The sequence below is a fragment of the Pinus tabuliformis genome, chromosome Q (genome assembly GCF_031772625.1).
Source record: "Pinus tabuliformis cultivar Carrire ecotype Pingquan chromosome Q, CPIR1, whole genome shotgun sequence".
Lineage (NCBI taxonomy): Eukaryota > Viridiplantae > Streptophyta > Pinopsida > Pinales > Pinaceae > Pinus > Pinus tabuliformis.
Genome location: NC_142296.1, coordinates 1,345,050,784 through 1,345,068,704, shown reverse-complemented (window position 1 = coordinate 1,345,068,704; position 17,921 = coordinate 1,345,050,784).

Below are 17,921 nucleotides of genomic sequence, written 5' to 3'. Positions count from 1 at the left end.
CACAAGAAATATAGGGGACACAAGAAATATAGAGGACATAAAGTCTTAAGTTAATATAAAATGGAAAGGAGGTGTGGAGAGTTTACCCCTTTGCGGTCATTCTCATCAAGAAAGGTTCAAATACCTGTCATCGTAAACCTTCATTGATCCGAACTTAAACAGGATCGCAACAACTTATAGATATAATCATAAACACAGAGATGCAGCAAAAAAACACTTCATTTCGTTAATAGAAAAACACTGAACTATGCTTGCAAACATAATGGAAATAAGATAGCTTAGGCGATGGTAGCTTATCTATGAGAAGAGATGTGGTGGCTACATGCCTCTGAACTGTGTTATAATGAGGCTCAAGGGCCTATTTATTATTGGAAAACATGAGAAAACATTAAACAACCAATACCCTAACCCCAGGAGATGTAACGCCAAAAGTTTGTGGGCCTCGTTAGGGTTAGTTGGGAAACCAACTTCCCGGGGTCGTAACGCGGTCATATTATCTCCTTTTGGCGTGTACGATACCTTGTTGGAAAGGTCTCTCTGAGTACTGCAGGTTTCGCCATAGGCCTCTGCCTATGGCTACGGGCCTGCCACATACCCCAAAGAAAGGCCGTTTAGGGGGTCAAAGCTGCTCTGGAAGTTCAGGACTTGAAAAAATACTAAAAATAGTAAATGTTGAAATGAACAAGGAAACATATGAAACTGACTAGGGAGTCTAGGTGGAATAGGCGGGTGGCCACCAATATCCACCTGGATCATTCCTCCCCCCTTAGCAAGCAATGATCCCCATTGCATGCAGAGCCTCCATGAGGTGAGTAAATTCCTGTTGAACCTAGTCCCTGGTGAACCACTTTCCCTTGGTGAAGGAGTTGTCCTACTTTGACAACTCGATATAGTTGTATTCTCTGTTGGCGAGTGTTCTTGATATGTGTGTCCATGATCTGATCAATTGTGGCATGTTCCATGCAGTTCGGGTTGAGCTCTGTCGGTGTGAGCTATTCTACAATGTCATACATGTCCAATAATGGTGGAAAGTATGGCCAAAGGCGTTTTACATTGAGCACTGGGGGCAAACCAAGGAATAGGGATATGTTGAACTCGAAGGAATTGTCACTGATGACCTTGGTGATAGTGTATGGTCCATATCAGAGCAGGTGAAGCTTGCGGTGGCGTCCAGCAAGGCGCTCCTTCTGCAAATGTAGCCAAACTTTGTCGCCCAACTGGAACTTGTGTGACACTCGATGCTGATCATGGCACTACTTGTACTTACCATTGGCTCTATCCAATATATCATGCCCTGTTGGCAGATGTGTTGAATGCGCTCAATGAAGTTGTTAGCCCTTTCAACTTCGGACTGAACGTGAGTCGAATCTACCTGAGTGGCTGCAAATGGTATGGCCACATCAATGGGGCATAATGGTTGAAATCCCAGCCCTACCTGAAAGGGGTTGTGGCCTGTTGAGCTATGGAGAGATTTGTTGTAGCTGTGTTGGACATAGGGGAGACTTTCATCCCACATGATAGGGGAGACTTTCATCCCACATGCGTGGATGCTTCGAGTTGTACATGTGCATAATGTGTATGATCATCTTGTTGACAACCTTTGTTTGGCCATCAGTTTGGGGATGGAAAGTCATGGACTTAGTAAGTTTTGTATCTAGCATCGACTAGAGACTTGACCAAAATGCACTCAGGAATATACTGTCTCGATCTGAGACAATGGACTGTGGGATCCCAAAGTGTACCCACACTTGCTCAAAGAAGAGCTTAGCAATGGCCTCTGTTGTGATACTCTTCTTGCAGGCCGCCATGATGGCCATCTTAGAGAATCTGTCGATGACCACAAAAACGCAATCATTGTCGTTCTTAGTAGAAGGAAGGCCCGACATGTAATCCATGGAGACAAATTACCAAGGCCAGCTAGGAGTAGGTAGAGGAGTATACAGGCCTTTCTTCTTGATGGTTGGTTTGGCAATAACACAGGAAATGCATGATCTAATGTACTTCCCAACATCTTGACGAATTTTCGACCAATAAAAATACTTCTGCAATACCACCACTATTTTCTCTACTTCGAAATGTCCAGCGACCCGACTATAGTGCGCCTCCCAAATCATCTTGGAACACTCACTTGAAGGAACACAGATGTGTCCCAGGTGGCATAACAGTGCATCCTAAAGGTGAAAATTTGGAACTTTCTTCCCTTCCAGGAGTGTCTGGTATATGTTGCCAAATTCTGGATCGCTCTTGTAAAGATGCGGCCACCCTGATGTCTCGTGCCCACAGGAGTCAAGCACAGTGATCAGCGCCATGACTGGTGGTCGGCTGAGGCAATCAACAACATTATTGGTGTTTCCCTTCTTATACTTAATGTTCAAATGGAACTGTTGCAGATAGGTGGACCATTTCTGATGGCAATCGTTCTGAAACTTCCCTTGTGTCTGTATGAACTGTAGGGGTCGGTGGTCTGTGTGGATGGCCGTTTCCTTCCCAAGGATGTAGCTTCTATTGACATCATGCCTCCACAATGGAATACATTTCTTTGTCATATTGTGTCTAAAAGGGTCTCACTATGGTAAGCCACTAGATGCCCATGCTGAGTAAGAACCACACCAATAACATAGTCGGAGGCATTTGTCTCAATCTCAAATGGTTGTTGCAAGTCTAGTAATGTGAGCACAGGTGCAAAACAAAGACGATTCTTCAACTTAGAAAACGCTTGTTGTTGGGATTCTGACCAAAAAAACTTTGAGTAGGATATTCCGACACATAGGAAGTAGTTAAGTATAACTTGGTCTAGTGTATAGTTAGGTAAAGTGTGTTTCTTTACTATGTACTTTTTGTAACTTACAATCCGGTAGCCACGATATGTTTTAGATATGAAGTGATCTGACAGTTTATTCTCTCCTCGGTATTACCAACACTTGATCCGTGGCTTAACACCGGATTGGTCCATGATCTCTATTTAAAGAGCATGGAGGGTCATTTGTAAGGTGACCATTCAAGAGAGAATCTTATGTAAATTTTCTTTCTTTTACATTAATAAATTGTTTGAAGTGGCTGTGTTGGCTTAGGCCGTGGACTGTTTCCCTCTTTGAGGGTTTTAACCACATTAAGAATACTAGTGTACTGATCTATGATCTGTTTTTGAGCAGTGTCCTTTGGTGTTCTATCTAAAGAACTTACCCTGTAAATTCCTACATGGTATCAGAGCTACTCGAGGGCCGCATCCATTGGTGATCCAAATCCAAAGCCGATACAATTGCATTCGATTGCCGTTTCCTAGATCTACTGTTTCTGACCACTTTCGGGTCGAGATGACTGCTCTACTGTGTTAGGAGTATCTGTTCTAGTGAGGAACCCCTTTCGTTTCACGCGAAAAGGTTTACGGTAGCCCTAGCTACGTCATTTTTAATATTTGGAGGTATATAGTCTTTATTTGCGATTATTTTGCGACTCTGTGCAATCTGGGAAACCAAAAACAAAAATAAAGGATTTTTCTCATGCGTATGCTCTTTTCTGCTGTGCCTTAATATGATATCAGAAAATCAGAAACATTGAGAAAAATATTTAGTTTCCGACCAAATCTAATTTTAAGCCGTAAGGCTTGGATTTCTTTTGCATGCTCATTTTGGGTTGTGTGGTTTTTTTTTGTTTTGTAGCAAATAAGTTTTTCAAGTAAGCACGCACTCTGAAGCTTCAGTGAACAAAAAAAAAAAAAAAACCCCTTCCTCCTTTCTAAAAATTACTAACCTTTTAAACTAGCTCACTTGGTCCAAAGTTACTTTATGAGAATAGAGGTCTTGGGTTCAAGTCTTTCTTTTTGTTAAGTTACTTTTTCAAAAAACACATGTAACTTATGTTTTAAAGTTACTTTATGTAAAAGTTTTCTCACCCATTATAAAACTGTGAGTCGCTTATAATTCCGAAGCCACTTTATCTTTTATTTAAGTTACAATTTAGTGGGTAGTTCATAAAGTACCTTTGTAAAAATGACTTCGACTTATTTATACTAGTGGATCACATAAAGTAATCTTTTTTAAAAGTGAACTAATTAGATTAAGTTTGGAAAATGTGGGGGGATTTTTTTTAAATATAACATTATCATTCACTTTCCAACATTCACGTAGTTCGTCGGCATCTTCAACAACTTTTCTTCAAAAAGCCATAACTTCTTCATGCGGAAGTCATTTTCAGAGTCGATTTTTTTTAATCGGCCTAATTTTTCGAGATATTTCCATTGGAACACTTAGTTTCAACATCTTCAGCTTGAATTTATTTTAAAATGGAAAGTCCATGCCTAGTTATTCTTGACAACACCAACTACTTCCAATGGTTATCCTACATTGTGGATTTACTTAGAAGTAAAGGTCTTTATAGAATAGCCTTAGGCCAACAATCTAAACCTAAAGATGAAGATAAGCTAGCCAAATGGGAAAATAAACAAGATCAAGCATGTGGGTTGATAGAGATGTCTATTTCTCCAGACCTTAGATTCCATATCGTAAAATTTGATAAAACAACTCAATGAAGTTTTTGGAATTAAAAATGAAATTAGAGCCCATCAACTCGAAAAATGAGTTGCTTACATTGGACCCCAATAATTTTTCTTCCATTGAATATTTTTTGTCCAAGTTCAAGACCCTTTGAATTTTTTTGGAAGGTGTTAAAGTTAAGGAAGAAGATGACAGCCTTATCTATTCCATTCTCACTAGGTTAGGACCAACCTACTTTGTGTTTGTTGCCACCTTCTATTCTACTAGAGAAGCCTTTATTTCTCAAGGACAAGCCTACAAGTCCCCCTCTTTTTATGCCTTTTGTGATTCTTTAATAAGAGAACAAGAAAAACTCTTACACCTTAGTATTTTTAATACTGGAAACTCTTCGAAGGAAGCCTTAGCAGCCCAACAACAACCAAATTCGAAGAATCCTAAGAAGCAACATCCTAAAAAGAATGGTCCTAAACCAAACAAGGGTCCTAAGCAATCTCAGTCTCATAATGAAAAATCAATTCAACAAAATGATAAGGAAAATAAAAACAAAGGGATTAAGAATACTGATAGTCATTGCAACTTTTGTAATCGTGATGGCCACTTAGAATCCAAATGCTTTAAGAAGATGGAAGCCTTGAAAGCAACAATGAAGAAGCATAACATCCATTTGGAACACTCTTCAACTTCAACTTCATTTTTTAGGAATAACACTTTCTACATGTGGTTGTCAAGCATCTTGGTTTGGTTATGCACTAAATGTATCTTTTTCTTCTCATTATCATGAGTGACTCATTGATTCTGGAGCTTCTTATCACATGGCCAAAAACAAAGCTATGTTTTCTTCTTTAAATGATTGTAACACCAAAAATATATATGTTGGTGACGATAGATTTCTTAGTGTTGTAGGGACTGGAAATATTCATCTAGATAATGGTCAATTTAATGATGTATTGTGTTCCTACCTTATCTCGCAACCTTCTATCTATATATCAAATAACTCATTCAGGTGAAGGTAAAATCGTTGAATTTTCACCTCATGATGTTGTAATTAAGGCCCTAAGAGATCCTAGACAGATTTTAGCTACTGGCATTGTCGATGATTCTACAAGGTTGTATAAGTTTAACAAATTTGGGTCATCAACTCTTCCCTTGGTATTTATTGTTCATAATGATGAAGTGAACAAACTTTGGCATGAGCGATTTGGTGACTTAAACTATCGCTCCCTTCAAAATCTATGTAAATAAAATATTGTGACAAGTTTCACTATGGTATCTTGCAGAGATGGTGTTTGTTTCGGATGTGTACTTGGAAAACATCATTGGGATAGTTTTGAAAAACATGCTTCTTGGCATGCCTCAACCCCTTTACAACTTGTGCATAGTGATTTATGTGGTCCACTTCCAATTGTTTTATTCTCTCGCTACAAGTATTTCTTAACTTTCATTGATGATTTCTCAGATGCACTTGGGTATACTTCTTAAAACTCAAGAGTGAAGTCTTTAACATGTTCTTGGCCTTTAATGCCTTTGTTGAGAAACAATCTGGACATCAAATTCTTAAGCTAAGATATGATAATGATGGAGAATATGTTAACAACAAATTCATCAACTTTTGCATTGAGCATGGAAATCAATTGCAACATACTGTTCCATATACCCCACAACAAAATGGTGTAGCTGAAAGGAAGAATCACACCTTAAAAGAAATGGCTAATTGTATGCTTCAATCTAAAGGACTCAGTCTTAAATTTTGGGCAGAAACAATTAACTGTGCAAATTACATAGTAAATCGCACTCCTACTAAGGTTTTAAAGAATATCACTCCAGAAGAAACATGGAGCTCAATTAAACCAGATGTAAGTCACTTTCATGTTTTTGGAAGTGAAGCATGGACCCATATTCCAGATGAGAAACATAAACCCTTAGAACCTAAGAGTGAAAAATGTATTTTTTTTTGGATATTTTGAAGATGTCAAAGTATATAGACTTCTTCAACCTAAATCCAAAAATGTTATCATTAGGAGAGATGTAAAGTTTGCTAAAAATATATTGGCCTACAAGCCTATTTTGGCGGATGTGCTACCTCTCTCTATCCCTTCTACTCCTGAAAATATTTCTTCTTCAGATGATGATAGTGAGGATGACAATCCTCCCCCACCTTCTCAGGATCCTCCTTCAGCGCCTCAACTTCCAAAATGGGTCTGTGTTACTCGGGATGCAGCAGGTGATCCTATAGATCAACGTCGTACACGTTTTCAGTTCGATAGAGCCTCTTCTTTACTGGCTCAACCTTCAACGAACTATGATCCTTACACCTTTGCAAAAGATGCTGGCCATCTAGATTGGGACGCATCTATGAATGAAGAATATCATTCACTATTGGAAAATGATACATGGGACCTTGTTCCTCTTCCAAAGGTACGAAAACTTGCTAGATGCAAATGGGTTTACAGAAACAAGTTTGGACCAGATGGAGAAATTGATAAACATAAATTTTGTCTTGTTACTAAGGGTTTTTCACAAGTTAAAGGCATTGACTATACTGAAACCTTCTCCCCTGTTGCCAAAACGAACTCTATTCACCTTGTTCTTTCCCTTGCTGCCTCTTTCAAATGGGAAGTCCATCAAATGGATGTTAAATCCACCTTCTTGCATGGGGACTTGCATGAATAAATCTATCTGGAACAACCTCCTGGCTTTATACAAACATACTTCAGCCTTGTATGTCAGCTTAAGAATTCCCTTTATGGTCTCAAGCTAGTATGCCAAAATGGATAACTTTCTTTTAGATACTGGCTTTTCTAGGTGTCATTATGACAATACTATCTACACCAAGAAAGTGGGTAAGTCTCTTATCATTCTTGTTCTTTATGTTGATGATCTTATCGTTACTGGTAGTGATCCCAACCTTATAAACAATGTGAAGTCTAGCCTTAAAAAGTAGTTTGAAATGAAAGACTTAGGACACTTGCATTATTTTCTTGGTTTTCAAGTCTTGCAATCCAAAGAAAGTATTTCCCTTTCCCAGTGCAAGTATGCCTACGATCTTCTATGCCACTTTCACATGGAAGACTGTAAGCCAACCCCTTCTCCCTTTCAGTCACTTGTACTTCCCCTGAAGTTGATGCTACCTTATACCGTTAGCTTGTTGGAAAACTTTTGTATCTGACCCATACTCATCCTGAACTTTCCTTTGCTTTTGGCCTTATTACTCATTTTATGCAAAACCCACATGAAAGTAATTGGAAAGCAGCTAAAAGAATACTTTGTTATGTTCGAGGTACAATTCAGTTTGGGATTCATTACAGTGCAGAAGCATCTCCTCTATTGGTTGGTTTCATTGATTCTGATTGGGCTGGTGACCCTGATGATCAGAAGTCTACTGCAGGTTATGTCTTCACTCTTGGTTCTGGACCTATTACATGGGCTTGCAAGAAACAAAGTGCCATTTCTCTTTCTTCAACATATGTAGAGTATCGTGGCGCTATAGAAGCTAGTAAGGAAGCCCCGTGGCTTCCTCAGATCATGTCAGAGTTTGGTTTTTAGCAACAACATCCGACTACACTGTGGTGTGATATCAAAGTTCCATTCAAATATGCAAAGATCCAGTCCAACATCAACGCAACAAACACATTGAACTACACATGCACTTCATCAGAAAACTCATTCATGACCATGTTCTTGAAGTGCAATATTGTTCAATCGATGATCAAGTTGCATACATCTTTACAAAGGCTCTCACAGAGGTGAACTTTACTAAACTTTGATTTATGGTTGGAGTTCAGGAAGTTGTCACTAAGGGGGGATAGGCTCTAATGCCTCCTTCCTTCTCCTATTGTGTCATCTTTGTACATCCTTCAATCTTATCCCAAGTTGTTCTTAAGGGGGGATGTTATGATATTCTAACACATAGGAAATAGTTAAGTATAACTTGGTCTCTAAAAGAAGTTCGCATGTGAAGAGATTTGATCCCACTCAGTGCATGTTAGATTCGTGCTTAAGATGGATCTATACTGGTAATTAATACAAAATTTTAATATGAATGAATGATGATGATGATTAACGTCCATTGAGATCCATGTAATTTACTGAACCTATAAGAAGTTAAGAGATTAATCAAAATTATTTATCATTTTATTTTTACGTATAAAAAGAAGTGAGAGAAGCATTCCCAGATCATCATAGTTTCGCTGACTTAGTGTGACAAATATTTTGAAATGAGAAGTGTTTTACATCCTCGACCCTCTTGGTGACGCAAAAGTGACAAACTCTTCCCATGGTATTTTGGGAATTGAACAACATCCAATTTCATTATGAAGCTCATGAGAATTGGTTCTTATCTAAGGAATATTTGTTTGCTTTTTAACACTAATCAAGACGAAAAAATAAAATATATAATTTCAAATGACAAAAGGATTGCATTTAATTGTTTCCACTCAAAGAGTAATTAATGTCATTTGAGTGGTACCTTGTCACCATAACATTAGATATGTCAAGTTAATTTTAAGATTGAATAGGTAGCTAATATGTTTGTATAAAATTATTCATTAATTTAAATAATTTTTTTTAAATGGAACATATACACGTAATTATATTAATAAAGTCAAGATTTTGGGCCAGTACCCTTACATCTTGAGTCATATACAAAATATAGGTCTTCAAAGGAGTAAAGAAAATGTTTACGATCTCCATGCTTGTTTATATTCTAAAGGCATAAGGGATGCTGGCCATAAACTCTCCAGAAAGAGCCCAACAAAAAACAAAATTTACAAGCCAACATTACAAAGTTGAATAAAGGAAGAACAAGCTACAAACCAAAACACTGCCTCTACAAGGGAGAGGAGAATTCAACATGGACCACAACCATTTTCCTCCAATTCTTTGACATGGCGAGACCTCCTACACCCAGCATGAGCACCAACAATATTAACCTCCTCAGCAACTCTTCCCACATGAGAAGTTGAAATCTCTAGAACTGCCACCCGTGTACTAAGCTGTTGAATTTCCTCATTTAGCCTGTCCAACAAGTCCTCCATGTCTGCATGGTGCACCAAGAGCTTGACTTCCATAAATAATTGAAAAGAGCAACATTAATGCTCAATCAAATCTTCTAGATTGTTTATTGTGTTGACCAGGGCTTGCATGGAGTCCAAGAGCTTATCAATAAGCTTTAAGGCACTAATAGCGTCTTGGCGTCTTGAAGATCAGTTTTGTTAGCCATTCCGTCCATGAAGCTCAGAGTGAGAAGAGCAAGGAAATGCCAATTTTACCAGGGCAAAAGATTAGGAGAGAGATGAACCAAAGGGCCATAACCAATAAAAATATAATTCTAATCACTAACGACAGGAGCCTAGGAAATTAGGTGATGAAACCAGTTATATCTGGAGAACCATATATAATTGAACCTCAAAACATGGCACGAGTCGATCTGAAACCATTGAGACCACATCGCTACGAAAATCTCACCAGGACAAAAGATAAATGACTTAAAACCCATGCAGGACAGAGGAATTAAATCCATCATCAAACATTCCAAGGGAGACACTGCAGCCAAGAAGGAATGCAATAAGTCATAACCAAGGAGGATTAAATAGACAAGACAATAGAGAGTGAACATGACTGAAGAAGAGTGCCACCTATTCGTCGGAACTAGCCACAGGTGAATAATCATGCAAAAAAGAGATGACAGAAAGGACAAGTTCGACAAAAAATGGGCCCAACAATAAAAAATAAATGGTGTGAGCCTTCAGAGATTCCAAACAAGTTCATAACCTGGGGAGTGGAGATATTAGATCCCTCCCCGATGACCCATAAGGTGTAATAATTTAAATTCATTTATGGAATTGGAGAGTGGCTTAATCTTGCATTAATTTCTATTATCCTTTGACTCATATTGGCCCCTCTTTTCGCTAGCTCATTTGCGTTTGAATTTAAATATATGTAAATATGATAAAGTTTCACCTGCTCAAAATTTGACATTGAGGCCTAGATCATGTGTGTATCATGGGGGGGAGAGAACTAATAGTCTTCACTGCCTTAGAAAATTGACAAATGACTAATATGGAACCCCAAAGACAATGAGATGCTTAATTCCTCATTCTCAAGCAAGCTCTAGACCTTTCCAAAGGGCAAGGTACTCCACATGGTTATTTATGGCTCGTCCAAGACCCCACACATATTGCAATACTAATTTTTCCTCAAGGTTCCCCTCCCCCTCCTCCTCCCCTGCATTAATTTAAATAATTTATTATAATATCTTCAAATCTATTTTTATTAGCATCTTCAAACTTTTTCCAAATGTATTGCACATAGTCTTTTTGTCATTTGCAATCTTTACAAATAACTTCCTTGCATGCTTGTTGGCTAAAATAAAAATATTATACTTCATCATCAAACCCAATACATTGCACAAGGCCCATATCTATTGAATATCTAGCATCAATCCTTATTGTTTTATTTTATAGTGAAGTCATTCACATATAAAAGTATGTATGGAAACATTTTTATATTTTCATATTTAAATTGGATTTCAATGAATCTATCTTATGTAAAGTATTAATTAAACATTATGTATGAATCTTGTTTTGATTTATACAATTTAATAGTTTTTCTTTTATTTTTCAAATGTATTGTACATAGTCTTTTTTGTCATTTGCAATCTTTACAATAACTCCCTTGCATACTTAATATCTAAAATAAATGCTTCATAATCAAATCCATAAATCCTTATTGTTTAATTTAACATTCTTATATTTTCGTAAATTGGTTTTAAATGAATTTGTCTCATGTAAAATATTGATTAAACATTATGTGTCAACCTTGTTTCAAAATTTTCATATTTAAATTGGATTTCAATGAATCTGTCTTATATAAAATATTAATTAAACATTATGTGTCAATCTTATTTCAATTTATATAAAATATTTCAATTTATACAATTTAATAGATACTCTTTTATTTTCCAAATATTTTCTAAATGTATTGTACAAAGCCTTTTTGTTATTTGCAATCTTTACATTAACTCCCTTACATACTTGCTATCAAAAATAAAATATTAAGCTTCAACATCAAACCCAAACCCAAAACATTGGGCAAAGGCCACATCTATTGAATATCTTGCATAAATATTTATTGTTTTATTTTATGCCGATGTCATGCACATATAAAAGAATGTGTGGAAACATTCTTATATTTTCATATTTAAATTAGATTTCAATAAATCTCTTTTATGTAAAATATTATGTACCAATAAAATCTTGTATTAGTTTATACAATTTAAGCTTCTAATCTACATATGCCAAAACATTATTATATATACCATACAATTTAAGCTTTTATTTTATATATGCCAAAACATTATTGTGTTTCTTCAATAAATTCATCTCATATGAAATAGTAATTAATTTTTTTATTCAATTAATATATCTTCACATTAAAAAATTGAAATTCATGAATATATTTCATATAAGATATTAATTTATTTTTATGTACCAAGTTTATTTTAACCAAGACCTAATTTAACCTAAATTTCTTCTTATTTTTCTTTGTAACTCATGAATCTAACACATACCTAATTTAACCTAAATTTCTTCTTATTTTTCTTTATAACTCATGAATCTATTTCATATAACATAATTTTTTTTTTTTTTTTTTTTTTTTTTAACTCATGAATCTATTTCATATAAAATATTAATTTATATTTGTGTACCAAGTTTATTTTAAACCAAACCTAATTTAACATAAATTTCTTCTTATTTTATCATGGCTATCTCCATAATAATTCTATATAAACTTCCGCCATTCCTCTTTATTATGGAAAAAAATAAATTTACAAATCATAAAAAATTAAAGAATCACTTTTGACATAATCATAAAAACGTTCCCTATACAAATAATAAAAAATTAAAGAATCACTTTTGACATAATCATAAAAACGTTCCCTATACAAATCATAAAAAATTAAAAAATCACTTTTGACATAATCATAGAAATGTTCCCTTTAAATCCATTCCTCTAAATCCAGTTATTATAGAAAAAAATAAATTTACAAATCATAAAAATTTAAAGAATCACTTCGTCTAAATCCGTTCCTCTTTATTATAAAAAAAAATAAATTTACAAATCATAAAAATTTAATGATAAATTTACAAATCATAAAAATCACTTTCGACACAATCATAAAAACATTCCCTTTAAATCCTTGCTATCTCGCTATCTCCATAATAATTTTATATAAACTTCTTTCGTTCCACTTTATTATAGAAAAAAATAAATTTACAAATCATAAAAAATTAAAAAATCACTTTTGACATAACCATAAAAACATAAAAACCCTATGAACTTTTCTCAATAACCTTCCTTCCCAATATCTATGAACTTTCTTCTCAATACCTTCCTCCCCATATCTCTTTTAAAAGAAGCACTTTCCCAATACTTTCCACTCAAACTTTGCTACCAAGAAAAGTCTACATCTATCCAATAAGTTTATTACCAACAAATAACAAATAACTTTACAAGTTCCCTAAGTCACATTCTTTATTAAAAAGTTATCATTTTTCCATTCCGTCATTCCTTTTGTTACACAACTTAATCAAACAAGTTTGGTTCAACAGAAGTTCGAATAAATACAACTTAATCAAACATGATAGAAATTTGAATAGATACTATCACAAGTTGGGTTTAATAAGTTTATTACATCAAAAGTTAGCTTCACAAGTTCGCTAAGTCATATTCTTTATTAAAAAATGTATTAATCAAAGCATTTTGTCATTCTTTTTGTTACACAGCCTAATCAAACAAGTTCAGTAAAATAGAAGTTTGAATACATAAAAAAAACTTCATCAAACCATTTTTTGTTACACAGCCTAATCAAACAAGGTCAGTAAAATAGAAGTTTAAATAAATAAAACTTCATCAAACAAGTTCAGTAAAATAGATTGAATAAATAAAACTTCATCAAACAAGTTTGGATGGATAAAAGTTTGAACAAATAATATCACAAGTTTAAGTTTGAATAAATAAAACTTCATCAAATAAGTTTGGATTGATAAAAGTTTGGATTGATAAAAGTTTGAACAAATACTATCACAAGTTTGGTTTAACTGAAATTTGAATAAATGCAATCTAATGCAAGATTTATCTTTTAGTCATCACTAAAAAGTTCATCCAATTTTCAGTCTTCATTAGTATTCCTTAGCTCCTTGACTTAATCGGACGGAATCAGATAGCTTCACCTTTAATATAGTCATCACTAAGAAGTTCATTATGCAATTTAGAATCTTCATTAATACAAATTTAAACCTTCTAGTCCTGGTAGTTCATTTATCATTAGTGCTCCTTAGCTTCATCTTTAATATAGTCATCACTTTGTTATCATTAAGAAGTTCATCATCCAATTGTGTTATCACCAAGAAAATTCATCATCCAATTTTGTTATCACTTTGTTATCATTAAGAAGTTCATCATCCAATTGTGTTATCACTAAAAAAAATTCATCATCCAATTTTGAATTTTCATATTTTGCCATCACTTTGTTATCATTAAGAAGTTCATCATCCAATTGTGTTATCACCAAAAAAAAATTCATATCCAATTTTGAATTTTCGTAAGTGCAAAATTCACCTTTTAGTCATCACTCTATCATCTATCATCCCTAGGTGGTTCATCCATCCAATTTTCAGTCTTCATTAGTTCACCTTAACTCATCAGCCTTCATTAATGCACCTTAACTCATCAACCTTCATTAATGCTCATTAGATCAATGAACTATTGAATGATTTCATCTTTAACATAGACATCACTTTATCACTAACAAGTTCTTCATCCAATTTTGAATCTTCATTAATGCTCCTTAGCTCAATTGAATGGCTTCATATTTAACAGAGGCATCACTTCATTATCACTAACGAGTTCTTCATCCAATTTTGAATCTTTGAAAATGCTCCTTACCTCAATTGAATGGCTTCATATTTAACAAAGGCATCACTTCGTTATCACTAACAAGTTCTTCATCCAATTTCGAATCTTCATTAATGCTCCTTAGTTCAATTGAATGACTTCATATTTAATTGAATTTGTCCTCACTAACATAACTACCCTTCATATTTGATTGCATTTGTCATCACTAACATCACTACCCTTAACCTTCTATGTTTCCATCATGTTCTTCATGGCCCTCAAACTTTTGTTTCCGATCTCAGTTTTCATCTCAAACTTTTGTTTCCCATCTCAGTTTTCTATGTTTCCATCATGTTCTTCATGGCTCTCAAACTTTTGTTTCCCATCTCAGTTTTCATCTCATCATTGGTTAGTTTCCCATCCATGGCCCTCAAACTTTTGTTTCTGATCTCAGTTTTCATCTCAAACTTTTGTTCCCATCTCAGTTTTCTATGTTTCCATCATGTTCTTCATGACTCTCAAACTTTTGTTTCCGATCTCATTATTACTTGTATTCATCTTTAATAAATTTATATCCACACCTTTATCATCATTATTAGTTGGATTCATCTTTAATAAATTTATATCAACACCTTTATCATCACTAGGGCATTGTGTTCATCATCATCTTCCTTTTATTCATCACATTGTGTTCATCATAATCTTCCTTTTCTTCAGCCCCATCACCATCAACGTTTTGTTCTCCCATTTTGTCACAAGGTATGACGCTGGAAATTAACTTCATTTACCATGGAATATTCATCCAAAATAAATATAAAATCTTTACTTCTCACATGCTTTTTCTCTATAAAATCTTTACTTCTCACATGCATCATCAACGTCATCACCATGAACCTTTTGTTCTCCCATTTTGTCACAAGATACGAGGTATGGAAATTGGTTTCATCTGCCATAGGATATTAATCGAACATAAAATATAAAATCTTTACTTCTCACATGTTTTTTCTTATCTATAAAATCTGTCCTTCTAACACACTTCATATTCTTGTCTCCTCACGTTTGATTGATTCTCACCATTCATCATAAGATACGAGTTATGAAAATTAGCTTCATTTGCCATAGGATATTCATCACATATGATGAATATTCACTAACAAGTTCTTCACCCAATTTTGAATCTATGTTAATGCTACTTAGTCCATTATCACTAATGAGTTCTTCATCCAATTTCGAATTTTCATTAATGCTCTTTATTTCAATTGAATGACTTCATATTTAATTGCACTTGTATTAATTTTAAGTAACAATGGTATGTTCTATGCTTAAGAACAATTTATTTCAATTTCTTTATTAGCTCAATATCAATATCCAGTTTAGCACTCACATCAGCATGATAGTAAAATACATATAGAGCATAAACATAAATAGTAGAAGACAAGCCAAGACAAGAGGACACAAGATGTGGCACCCACCAGGGACAAACCCCAATGTGGAGAAACCCTTGATCAATTCTTCTTATATTCTTCAATAGTTCAACAAAGAGAGAGATAATACAAATTACAAATTTGATAATTTATGACAACACCAAGAAGCCCTAACCAGAAAAGTCAACGCTGGTAAAATAGGGCATAATTCTTCCTCTAAACAGCTCGGTCAAACCCAGTCAACTTCGGCCTCCAACAGCAAGCCCAATCAACCCAAACAATCCGAAAAAGTCCAGTCAAAAACTGGTCAATGAAAGTCAAATTGCGGCTACTCCTAAGGCAGTCAACGCTGGTCAAATGAGAGGTCAGATTGCCTCGATTTTAGTGCCGATATTTGCGGCTTTCTAGGAAGAAGATACCTCACCCAATCTGCAGTGAAAATAGGTCAACGCTAGAGGTCAACGTAGTCAAACAACAATCCTGCAGTTCGGTCAACGCTGATCAACATAGTCATCCTACATTTCGGTCAATGCTGGTTAACGCAGTCAAACAAAAAATCGTCCTTCTTCCTTTGCACGTGTGAGACACAGCTGCCCAGATTTGCGTACTCAATCACAAGAGGAGATAGAGAGATGATGAGATGAGATGATGGTAAAATGACTTAAGATCTCGTCCTTTTATATGCAACGTTGAGGATGAGTTGGGGGTTTGAATGTCTGTTTTGCTTGCTGGCTGACCTTGACAATTCGTCCATAATATAAATAAATTCGTATCTTCATTTATACATGTCGGAATCAGATGATCTTTAGATCAATCTTACACCCCTTGGAGAGAGGAATCCAAGAAAAGTATAAATAAGATAGCCCATGTGGAGTTTGGCCTTCGTTGCCACTTTTAACAATTTTCCAATCACTAACATAACTATCCTTCATATTTAATTGCATTTGTCATCACTAACATCACTACCCTTAACCTTCTATGTTTCCATCATGTTCTTCATGGTCCTCAACCTTTTGTTTCCCATCTCAATTTTCTTCTAATCATTGGTTGGTTTCCCAACTCAGTATTAGTTGGCTTCATCTTTAATAAATTTATATTAACACCTTTATCATTACTAGGGCATTGTGTTCATCATGGTCTTCCTTTTCTTCAGCATCATCACCATCAACTTTTTGTTCTCCCATTTTGTCCCAAGGTATGAGGTATGGAAATTAACTTCATTTACCATGGAATATTCATCTCATATGAATATAAAATCTTTACTTCTCACATGCTTTTTCTCTCTAAAATCTCTACTTCTCACATGCATCATCAGCGTCATCACCATCAACCTTTTGTTCTCCCATTTTGTCATAAGATTATGAGGTATGGAAATTGGCTTCATCTACCATAGGATATTAATCGAACATAAAATATAAAATCTTTACTTCTCACATGCTTTTTCTTGTCTATAAATCTTTACTTCTAACATACATCATATTCTTCAAATTCTTGTCCCCTCAGGCTTTGAATGATTCTCCCCATTCATCATAAGATACGAGATATGGAAAGTAGCTTCATTTACCATAGGATATTCATCACATATAATGAATATTCATTAAATACAAAATACAAAATCTTTGCTTCTCACATACTTTTTCTTGTCATTCAAATTATATCCCATATACCTTCTGTTCCCCGTTGTCTCCAATCAAAATAAGTTTCCTTCATTGAAGATACACAACATTTCCTATGATCCTTAGATGTTTGAACGTTTGTTCCTTGGTTTTTTTATGATTCATAATGTTGTCAAGATTCACGCTCTTCGAGATTCATGCTCCTCTGTTTCGGTATGATTCACAATGTTGTCAAGATCCCGCTCTTCAAGATTCATGCTCCTCAAGTACGCTCTTGTTGTCAAGATTCATGCTCCTCTGTTTCGGTGGGAATCCTACTTCCCTCTGAACACACTCAGCACGCTCCAAGCCATCTTGACTATGATTATATTTTCCTTCAGACCTCCATTACACTGAGAAGTATGAGTTATCTTGCATTTCCTTTTGACTATTACTATATTTTCCTTCAGACCTCCATTACTCTGAGAAGTATAAGTTATTGGGTTGCCTTTTGA